This window comes from Onychomys torridus, chromosome 3, assembly GCF_903995425.1.
Source record: "Onychomys torridus chromosome 3, mOncTor1.1, whole genome shotgun sequence".
Lineage (NCBI taxonomy): Eukaryota > Metazoa > Chordata > Mammalia > Rodentia > Cricetidae > Onychomys > Onychomys torridus.
The window spans coordinates 27,487,362-27,499,615 of record NC_050445.1 but is presented as its reverse complement, the minus strand read 5'-3'; the positions used below and the strand labels follow the sequence as shown (position 1 = coordinate 27,499,615).

Here is a 12,254-nt window from a genome sequence, read left to right as displayed (position 1 = left end):
GTCTAGTGCTCTGGATTCCCGTTGTTCCAGCCTTCTTGGGACATTGACTGTTGGTACCTCTTTGCTGTATCTTCAGGTCTGCTCATCTCTCACTGCTGTCTATGAGCAGTTAGACATATTCAACTTAATTTCAGTTTTTTAGATTATTTCCACAAACTTTCTATTTCTGTGGCACCCACCATTAGTGACTGCCGAGTCCCTTCTGTCTCCCAGGTTCCACATTCTCTTGACTAAAGCAACACCAAACTCTGAAAGTAAAATCACTTTGTTTTTCCATCAGAACACAGTGGTGAGCACTGAGCATGTACACAGACAAAGGCAGCATAGTATGTTAGGACGGGAAGACTTTGACCCAGTCTGCAGAGACCGGTGACCTCTAATCTAGCCCAGGAAACTAGGCTGCTGTCAGTCAGATATGGTGGAAGTTAGACTGCTATTTCTATTAATGATCCAGGAAGCAAAACAGTAACTTCACTAATCATCAGATTCAACTGGCTCAGGCCTGATTAATGAATAGCTTTCCTATGTTTTACCCCAGCTTCCTACTTTAGGATCAACAATAGCAGGGTTATGTGCTCCTGGGACCCACCCCCATCTCCGCCCTGCCTGAGGAGCCTGCTCACAGCCTCTACCTGCCAGCAGATTTCCCACTAGAAAGCTATGCCATCATCTTTCTCCTCTGAGTGTGCAAAAGTGACCCCGCATACAGCCTCTGACATTTTTGGGGGCGGTGTTGGTGATCTTAATGTATCTCCACAGGAGCAGTAAATGAGAAAAAGAGAAAGCATTCAACTTCAAACACTATGCTTTGTTTATTCTTAAGTTGCTGCTAGTAACTTTCAAACTTGTAATATGTCTCCTATGCTTCTGCACACCTGATACCTCTTTTGCTACAATAGCAAAGCAGACCTCTTCTCTCTAGCACTCGGGATGCCTGCTGTCCCTAGTCTTCCTGTGACTTTGATTATCAGCCACTCTTGGCTGTATCTTCAGATGTACTCATCTCTCACTGCAGTTAGATGCATTCAGAGCTCTCACATCCTGAAGTTTTTCACTCACAGCCCTACACTAAGGCCTCTGCGTGCGTCTATCCGTGTCTTCCTCACCTCAGAGCCTAGCTATTGTAATTACTTCTCTACTATTCATTCCTTATAACCATTCCCAGTCTGCTGTAATGCAAGTTCCACGCTGATTACTCAATTAAACTGTTCTAAGATCATCAAGGGCTTTGGTTTCACCAAATACAATGTGTTTTCTAAGTGTCTGACCAAGCATGTGGGAGACTCTGACACTTCTGGGTTTCCTCCTCTCAGAAACGACCTAGCTAAGCACTGGCTTGTAGCTTTACTACAGTTACCCTCAGTGCAAGCTTGAAGCTTGAAGACCTGATGTTATATCATTCCTAATTTGGAAACCCAGATTCACAGAGGGTAAATTATCCCCTGCAGAACACACACCTGTTCTTCTTCCTCCCTCTGAGACAGCATCAGTGTCCTATAGCAAAATATCCTGACTGTCCTTAACATGAATCCAGAAGCATGAGCTATAATCTGTTGAAGGCTGGGCACCACTATTTTCTATCCCCTAAGCAGTATCTGACACATGGAATAAACCTAATAAACAAGGTCATAAAAATACTTGTTTCTGTTGGGACACGTGGTCTGCTTTAAAAGCAAGAGTAGGGCCTTAAAAAAACACTTCAACTTTGGAGTCCTCCAGAGGATTTGACCTGGTTACACTGAATTCAGTGAAGAATAAGAAAAGCCCCGTCTCTCTCTTTCCTACCACACATACTCATCTATTTTTAAAAAAGGAAGACTTACAATGCTATTTGGTATCTCTAGCATGTGCCTTTATCAGAGCTGGATGATGCTAGTTTGTGGTATGAGTTGAGCCATTGAGTTTTCTGTTTCCCATTATTTATGGATATAAATTTGACTTCCTGGTATTTAAATGTGAAATCTGCTACTCTGAAGAAGTAAAGTCTAATTACAGAGTTAACAAGACAAAGGGGATAAGAATGCAGATTTATTGCATTGTTTCCTCTCATTGCACTGATTTATGCTGGACAGAGCGGATACAGACAGCTGGAGGAACAATAGGTGTTAACACAAAAGGGTAAGGAGAGAGACTCCTCAAATTCCAGCAGCTGAGCCAAGGGACAGAACCACAGTGGGGCCACAGGGTGTGCATTATAGGCTCGAACAGAGCACCTAAAAATACCTACCAAAGTAAAAGCATCAGTGCCTCTTTGCCATTCCATTTAAATATTGTTAATACATAGTAAGTGTCCCCCTAAACAGCCACCACTGTGTCAAAGCTTGCTTAGCAATTAGAAGACTTCTTTCTTTAATGGAAAGTAATAGCATAGGGTAGTAGTACATATTGATGACATGAAGGATTTCTAGAGCAGTCCAGCACAGGAAGCAAACAGACTCAGTGAGGTTTCTGGCTCAAAGTGATACAGGCCAAATATCTGCTAGGAAACCTATAACTTAGGGAAAGAGAACTTAAATTTAGATTTTGAGAGGGAAGATAAAATATCCGAAGTAGTTTGCATAGATGGAAGTAACATGCTTCTGGATGCCATACTGAAAGACGTCAGGAGGGTGTGTTGAAGTTTCCATGAAAGCTAAATGAGGCATACCTTACAGGTGAGGTCCTACATATGACTAGACAGGGAACATATTCATAACCCTACAGAGCAGAGAAAGGTACTAGAAAATAGAAGTTGAAGTGTGGATACTTTAAAAGACAGGAAAATGGAAAAGCTGAAGGTTGGGAAGTTCACATCAACAGAAAGGGCTGAATTCGATAATCACAAGGACTTCCCAGCTCCATGCAAAGCAAAGACGGCAGATTTATTTCTGCCTGGAGAATATGCTTTGATACCTGTGACCGGAGACCTGCTTGGCTTCCACAGTCTCCAAAGGGAAAGTGGTATTGCATGTTACAAAACAAGGAAAGGACTCCAGGCATAGATGATACTGCAGGCCTTTGCTGGACTAGCTTATTGAAAGAATGTCCAACTAATCATCCTGAAGAGCAAAGTTTTTCTTTTCAAAGATGAGCGCTTTACTTTGTGTGTTAACTCGGTGACATGTGTATCACACAGCAGATGAACCAGGAGACGTTGAACATTTTCCCAATGGGTATCTATCAGCAGATCTTTGAGAAAGCCTTGAGTGATGTGAGATTTTGTCCTTGGGCAATCTCATTCAACTTTGTTCATCTTATCTGCACACAACAGAATACTAGGAAAGCAAAATGAAAGACACAGAAGTGAGACTCAAAACGATCTTAAAGAGTTACAGTTAGAAGGCACAGCACTGTCCGGGGTGAGTCTTATGGGATGTGAGTTACACTTTAATAAAGTGGTATGTATACACGCACACATACACATGAATACAAATATAACTGTGTAAGATAAAAGCAACAGGAGGATGTTTAACTCAAAATTGTAAATAAAGCCACACATGTGAGTGCAAGGCTCACACCTGGCACAAGGCCAGCTGGATTGGCACATGAGCAGGTGAGTCTGCTGTAGGCCAACAGTGTAGTTCATGGGGTTGCATTTTCCCGAGTCCTGGCCCTCAGCATCTAATGTAACACCTGCTACAGAGCAGGCTTATACAAGTAGTCTTTCAATAGATACACTACAGAAAGTAACATGACAGAAAAGCCCCAAAGTTCACATACTTGTAATGTGGGTGGCGTCACAGCTTTTTAAGTACATGCCCTTTCTGTCCACCTAGACATCCCGATTGGATAAATGGTATTTTCTTTGCCTGTCATAGTCTGATGTTCAGGACAGCAGCAAATTTAACCATCATCTTTCACACATTAGGACAACTGAATTAGATGAAAAACTAGAATTGTAATCTACACAGCCACTCTAGCAATGTCCTGGCATGATATAACTCTATGAAAAGATACCTTACACAGACTAAAAACAAGTTAACATTGTTACTCAGTGTTTAGACTGGACACCAATTTTGGAGGTCCTTCTTTTATTATTCATTTTTTTGGTGGGTGGTAAGGGAAAAAAATCTCATGGGAGTAACTTTTCTTAGATTGTATGTCATTGTTAATATTTCTAATGTGACCCCAATACTGTTACTTCTTAAAGTTCTACTTCACAGGAAAATTTTATATTCAGTCAATTACAAGATGCTTGGATCTTGGCAGGGAAGAAAAAAAAAATTAGGATCATGTGTCTAGACCAGGCCTTTCTCATAAGGCAATGGAAAACTTTATTTATAGGAAAACTCAGAAGGGAGTTGGCTACCTTCTATATATCAGGACTTGGGACTGGGTCGAAGGCTGTCTAGGCAAAGCATGTTTCCTGGGACTCAGGAGTTAGGACTGTGTTTGTGTTTCTATCAGTGGTCCCAAAAGGAACTAAGAACTAGAAATGACTGTCTCTAGCCATGAACACCCTCATTTAGACTATCATTAACAAATAGTCACTAAGTAAAGTGAGTACCCAAGCAACTAAACAAAGATCCTACCATTTTCCAAGCCACAGTATAGCTCTTATTTTTTTCCTTTATAGGTTGAACTGCACTGTCCTGAGAAGAATATGTTACCTCCAGTCCAAGAGGAACACCAGGAGCATGGCCACGGTGGATGTGTAACACACTGTGTTAAGTGTCAGAGCAGCCACACACCAGGTGCTGTGGAAACAGGTGCAGCTTCAGATCAGCCAAATCTTCCTCAGCTGCAATTCTACAAGGGCTGCTTTATACTATCAAGTCAGCAACTTCGATATTTATGAGATACATGCAATGCTATGGTGAGATATAGATTTATATTGTAGAATAAACCAAGCTAACAACGAATCTGCTACCACACATACTTTCTTGTGAAGGTATTTAAAGCTCTCAACAATTTTGAGATGTACAGCATTATTAATTGTTAGAGGCATTAACAGTTCAGTGTGAATGCATTAAGGTGAATTCCTTATGCACAGTCCAAATTCAAACCTTTGATCAGTTTTTCTCTGTTCTCTGTGCACTCCCCTTCCTCAGCAGGGCTGATCACCATTGCACATTCTCCTATGACCTCAACTCTGTTAATTCTACATAGTATTATCCACTATTCTGTGGGTATGATAAAATACCATGAGCAAAAGCAACTTACAGGAAGAGTTTATTTTGGCTTGCAGTTACAGAGATAGGAGATGACGAGAGCAGAAGGTTGAGCCACCACATGTGGATCACACGTAGGCAGCAGAGTGCAAGAACTGGAAGTGGGATGGGGCCATTGACTCTCAAAGTCAACCCTTAGTGATGTACCTCCACCAGCAAAGGTCCCAAACTAAAAGTTCCATAACTCCTCAAACAGCAGCACCAGCTGGGCATCAAGTGCTTAAAGTCATGAGCCTGAGGAAACACCACAGACATCCAGATGTTCTATCAGTATTACTTCCTTCCTTCTACTCACCTTGAGATAGAGTCCTTCAATATTAAGATTCCTGTGAGTGGGAATAAGAAGAAGACTTTTTTTTTTTTTTTTTTTGTCTTATGTGATCTTATGTGTTTTATAGCATGTTCTTTATGTGTTTTAGAGCAACGTGTGTTCTACACTGTTGGGTAGAATGGTCCATACCACATGTCTCTTAGGTCCTTTTAGACTAATATTTGTTCACATCCACTGTTTCTGTTTTGATGCCCTCCTCTTTGCTGTACTTGTAGGAAGTCTGAAAATGTTTGCCATCACCTTATCCCAGTCTATATGTCTTTACTGCCAAGCAATATTGCATTTTGTTGTGAACCCATTCAGCCACTCTGCCTTTATTTCAAGTAACTATTGACAGGCAAGACTTACTAGAGATATTTTATTTTTTACTGATTGTTTTTACAATCCTCTATTCTTTTCTTACAGTTCTACTACTTTCTTCATGAAATGCTGTATTCATGAAGCAGTATGCTTCAATTCCTTTGTCATTTTACCTTTTGCATATCTACTGCAGTGCTTTCATCTTTGGGTAAATCATCGAATTTTAAAGCAAAATTCTTTGTTGCAACAGCAGACAGATAAAGCAGGAAGCTAGGGGTTAGAATCAGTGTTGGCAGGCTGTGAAGATAGTTTTACCCATTTTTCTTTTTTTGTAATACTAGCCATGATCCTCTCCAGTGTATGAATCTGCTTTGAGACTGTGTATCTCTTTCACTGTAGTGACTGTATGTTTTGGTTCTGAGTGTGACAACCATGTTTTCACACCACTGTTCTGCACTTTTGCTAATATGTACTTTCTTATGCTTTGAACACCCCCCTTTCATTTTTGTTACTTTTTTTTGAAACTTAGTTCATTCAAATAATGGTGTATTTCTTTAACATTCTGACCCACCTAAGATTGACATAGATGATCTGGTATAGTTGCACATAGGTGTAATAACAACATTCAAGAGATTGAGACAGGAAGAGACTAAGTTTGAGGGCAGCCTGAGGTATATGGTGAGAACCTGCCTAAAAGAGCAAAACAAAACAAAAGATGCATACAGCCTTTGGGGGAAAATAATAGTAATTATGATCTTATTATCGTCCTTGATTTTGATTACTATTACCTAGGCTAAGCTGTGGCAATTCAGGGAGCATCTCCAAATACTTCGTGCTTTCTTTTTCAAATAGAAGTTCACACATGAGCACACATAAGTGAGAAATGCAAAGTTAGTGACATATCCCATGAAGTGCAGTGGACACTCTGACAGCTGCAATTTATCAACATAAATTTTTTGCTTAGCTGCAAAGCTTTTGCCACAGGGAGATAGGGCACTTCTTAAATTGCCTCCTGCCTTCTTTAATAGTAATTTTAGTTTTTACAATCCAGATATCTTAGAACAAAAATGACACCTTGGTGCACAAAAAGAGAGAGGGATATTCAGATTTCATGTGTATCAGCAGGAGTATCCATCTTTAGATTAGCACCCTTTCCCCTTGGTCAGACTGTCAATAGGTTGCTTCTGCAAGAAAACAGAGAGAAGAGGATGCTGGGTGGTAAACAAGCCTGGGTGTCATTTCACTTTTCTTTGAACCAGAGGGAAGGTGGGACTGGATTCCCTGTCGCCATCTTTGTGGTGGTCTCTAGCAGCATTAAGTAGGGAGAATCCTCTTCTTGCTAGCCTCACACCAATGACCTGACTGGAAATGTATGCATTTACATTCACCAAAGCTGGTACCATTGTATATATGTATACTTGTCTCGCTAAGCTATTTGGCACTTTAAGCGCTGTTTTTCTCATTTAAAAGCAGTATCAATTTGCATTTTAGGTATGCTTGAGATATGATGCCACATAGTTTTTTAAATATTCACGGAAATCTCATTTGGGGGAGACAATCAAATTCCAGTGGAAGTTTCTAATAAAGTAGATTAGTTGAAACCTGGGCTCAGGTCCCCTTTATATTAAAGCCCAAGCTTGCTTTACTGCAACCAGCTACCCTCACTGAAATTACCTGCCCACCAATCTTATTTTTAGAAAGCCAGTTTTAGGACTGCTATTCACAATGCCAAATTCTCGTGTTATTTTCTTCTACTATTATAAGAGATGTTGGCTTACCTGTTATAGAACTGACTCATTAAGAATGAATAATTTGCAGTTTTGATAAGCACCCCACCATTAATTAGTCTTTGGGTACTCTCCCATAGACATGGAGACAAGAGCAAAGATGTCTATAATGTCCTCATGGCTGCAAATTTATCTGTCAGTAAATGTGTAGTGGTAACTAGCTGTAGTAAACAGACTACCAGTGTGGTCATCTCTGCTGTAAAGATCAGGAGCTAGCTGCCTATAGAGGTCACCTCCTGGTTCCCAAAAATAGGGCATGTGGAGAATTAATGTGGCAAAAGAAGATAATTTTCTAACCAACTGACCTGAAAAAAGTGATACTAACTTGTGTTTTGTAAGTGGATCAAAGTGATCCAACCTAACACTGCTGGGTTGGAAGGTGGAGGAGAAGAGAAAAAACCACTATCACTCAGACCATCTTAAATTTGAAGGAGGTCCTCCAAAGTAGCATTCTAAATAAGACTTCACTTCTTTTCCATAGTAACCATAGGAAGTGTGAAGAAAATGTTGCTATCATCCTGTCACATATAAGAAAATTGAGGCAGAGAAAGTCTAAGGGATTTACTAATGGTGGATCTGTGTCCAGAATTACGAACATCTCACTAAATCAACATTTAGGACTCAGTGTCTATTACCTATAGAACTCTGCATTCCAACTTTATCAGAGTGTTACCGTAGTGGAAAAGACCACACACAGAGATTAGAATGTTAAACTGTCATAAGAAGGTGGGATTCCAAAGCAAACTATGCACTAAAGGACAGGAAAAATCAGGAGATAATTATCTGTTTGTGGCTAGAATATCTCCATTATATTCAATCCCCATCCTAAGGTTTTTTTTTTTTTTTTTTTTTTTTTCCTTTCTTATCTAGAACTGGTAGTAGAAGATAAGAGAGTTTTGGCTTTCTGTCCTTCTCAGTGTTTCACAAATTTCTATATTTTAACCTTTCAGACACATCAGAAAGACATAGCAGGTTTCCTGACCACAGTATCACCCTCTTCCTGTGTTATGGTTCTCTTTATCCTTTTACTCTGGGCCTCGCTACCCACAGCATGTCAGAGGACCAGTAGCTCCAGCATCTGAGGGAGCCTGGTAGGAAGGCAGGGTCCCAAGTCTCACCCCATCTTCCACACCAGAATCTGCACTTTAACAAGACACATTAAGATGTGAGAACTAGTATGCTAGGCCCTCACTTCATGAATTAACTCCTCCATTTTGACCACTGGTCTCCTTACCGTCTTTCTCCTTCCTTTCCTTCTTCAAACAATCCAGGTCCACTATTAGGAAACACAGCAACTCTTTTAATGACCAGTATCTTTTCAGCTCTCAGGTCATCACACTTTTGTTTCTGTTTACCATGTTTTTGAAATTAATGCTATGTCTCTGTTTTCTTTACTCCTTATCCACATTTCTTTCTTAAAACTGTGAAACTCGACGTCTATGCCAAAGTAATTGGAGCACATGGATTGTAGAGAGCCGCGTGTAGCCGCACCCTAAAGATGGCTCTGGCTTCTACCCTCTGCCTTCCTGATGGCAAACACTCTTTATGGTAAACAGCTCCTTATTTGGCTGTGGCTGGATTCGTGTGTTGCTGGCATATGCGTGAACCTGTGGACAGTGCCCACGTGGCTGCTTGGGGTTGGCAGCCCAGCCCTACTTAGGTGCTGGGAGAGGCTTGCCCCGGAGAGAGAGACACAATGCAATTAATCAAAGGTCTGAATAAACTGTAATGAGAAGGATCCCGGTGTCGCGTCTTCCTTGCTGGTCGAGGCGGGCGCGACAATGGATAATATGTACATGCATGTGTGTGCATGCATGCGTGCACAAGCGCACGTGTGTGTGTGTGTGTGTGTGTGTGTGTGTGTGTGTGTGTGTGTGTGTGTGCAGTGTGTGTGTATGTTTGTGGGTGTGGGGTGTGTACATGTGCAGACTTTCACTCACAGGTGTAGATACAAGCAGTTTACTTTGGTGAAGTTGGATCCTCATTGGAGATCTCCACAGTTATAAAACTGGAAATGAATGTCCTTTGCAAGCATTTGGTGCTTGACCATTTCTGTGTGCCTACTCTCATCATACATTCAAGGTCATTCACATGAGTATGTCCCTGCTTAGTGGTTGGGTTAACCTGCTCCAGGCCAAAGAAATCGAGTACCTCCTAGGCACTGTACTTACCTCAAAGATAGAAACATCATGTAAGCACACAGTCACAGAATTCTTGAGAAGGACAGTACCTAAAGCCTTCAGTCAAATGAATATCAGAATGGCTAGTCCATGTGTAGGGGTATATTAAAAATGAAGGAAAGGACCAGTCAATGGAAGTCAAGGGACTCCTCACCATCCAGTGTTACGAATAAGGCTGGACAGTGAGGAACCAGAAGACAAAACAGAACCAGATCCTTCTCTTCATCCAGTGACTTTCTGAAGGCATGTTGTACATTAAGGCATAGGAACGGTGATGCTTTAAAGTTCTCTGGGCATCACAGCCCACGTGCCACTATGAAGCTGGAGCAACCCACTCCCTTGTGATTGGACGTTGTGCTATTCATCAGATCTGCCTTGTATGAAGAAAAACGGTGAGCATAAAAGAAAAGAACCACAGTGAAAATGGGGGTGTACTAAAAGGTTAATGTGCGCTTCAGCCCACTTCTGACAGATCACCTAGCAGCCACACAATCTGTTTACGTGATGCATGCAGAAAGAACTGTCACACTTCACCTTTGGAAATGGGCCATTACTCCTGGTGACAGGTTATGAGTTGTGGAATATGGCCAGCACCTGGCCAGACAAAGAAGAGTCCATAAATCAGACTAAAAAAGAAATACCTGACTGACATCCTTGAGTTCGGGGAGGGGGGGGTTTGTATAAGACATCTAAGGAGGGGACCGGGTTAGTCCATATGGGTGTATGTGTTCTTATGACAGCTGTTGGCTTTCAAATATCTTTAAGGTTCTACAAAAGAACTACTTATTTTGTTTAATTTTTTAAAAATCTAGGTAAGTCATTTTGTTTTCCCACATTTCTTTGAGCCTTCTAATGAAATGGATTATCTCAACCAAAAGTATAAGTGGTTGATTCTCCAGAGTTGGTTTTATTTTACAAATAATCCAGAAAACAGCTACAACTTGGCAGATAATACTACACAAATTGCTAAATGTGTATGAATCATTGAAATATAAGCATTTAGGAGCAAGCAAAACTACCCAGAAAAATGTCAAATAGAATGAGATATTGACACATGAATATCCACAGGAACAAACAATCAAAATCCCCTAGAAGAAGAAGATGGGCTCCAAATCTTTGTTTTGTGAGGTTGGCATGAAATACTCAAATGTCATTTTTTAACCTAAATTGTTATCTAAAAATATGTTCCAGTGTACATGAAAGGGCAGGAAATGGCATCTTGTAGAGAGAGACTGGTAATGAAGAAAAGGCTGCTCTTTTCACAGTTCCGTCCAGGCTGATTACGTATACATTGCTCAGGAGCTGAGAGTTCCTTTCTGATCTCCCCACCCAGCATCTCCCCTCTAGCAGTCACTGTGCTGTTAGCACGTTTTTACCAGGAGGGCAGAGAAGTGTCTATACATTTTTGAAAAGACAAATAAGGCTAAATCGATATATAAATCATTATTGTGGTGATTATTGCTATTATAAAACTATAATTTTCTTGTTGAAATAATTGTATAGCTATGTTTTGAATATAGCATATGGTACAGAAAATAATAAAATATAATAATAACAATTTATAAATAATAAATTTATAATAATCAAATATATGAAAAAATATCCTTCTCATAAAGTCCCATTTCTAATAATACACTCTGTTTATTATTAATGGCTGTTAATAATGTTTATTATTATAAATGGCTGTTGCAGGTCTTTCTAGAGTCCTGATAAATCTATCTTCATTATTTTCAAATATGGAATACTATATTTTTCCTATTTATTTTGAATATTAATGATTTACACTATCAAGCCAAATCAGGTTCTCCTGTTCAGTGGCACAAAATACTGTCAAATCTTTTTTATTTTAGTGCATTTGTGGCCCTCACCAGCATCTTGCCCACTAGTGGCCAAAGGTATCCCTAGGCTCCGAGTCTCACATCTTAGGCAAACAAGAACTTCATCTCAAGGGCTGCCTCTGACTATCCAATTGACTTACAGTCAACCTAGCCCAGAAAGATGCTCTTAGGGAGTACAGAAAGAACAGGCAACTCTTATGGAGATGGTCCATTACATCGACAATTACACCTCCCTTCTCTTGCCTCAGTCTTTCCTTCAGATGATTTCTACAGTGTGGAAACTTCTTGTTAAGGCCACAAACCTCCTTTGTGTGGTTTCTGACCATCTGCATTCCTGCATCCAGATCCAGACCTGTACAGTCTATACACTGGCAGGTATGCACCCTGTCCAGCACATCCTGGGAGATGTTCCAGTCAGCCAGCTGTCGTGCTCACTTTTCAGTCCTACCCTAAAATGTCCCATTCCACAAGATTTTTTTTTCATGGTGCAGTTTATATTTGTTAAGATTTCTTCTCTAGGTCTAACTGTTTTGTGCTTTTATTTTCTTTTAAAACAGAGTTCTGGCATCTTATCCTTTCAGCAGCAACATCTATTCCAGTATGCAACACACTTGAACTAATTGTCTGGGTCAAGTTTTGCATAGAGATACACCTACATGAGGGTAATA

General features: G+C 40.4%; 1 protein-coding gene across 1 annotated transcript in view; it reads right to left on the bottom strand.

Annotated features, from left to right (window-relative positions):
- Positions 1-12,254, bottom strand: part of Tpk1 (thiamin pyrophosphokinase 1) — an 85,180-nt gene that overhangs the window by 24,248 nt on the left and 48,678 nt on the right. The gene's annotated exons all lie outside the window — the stretch shown is intronic.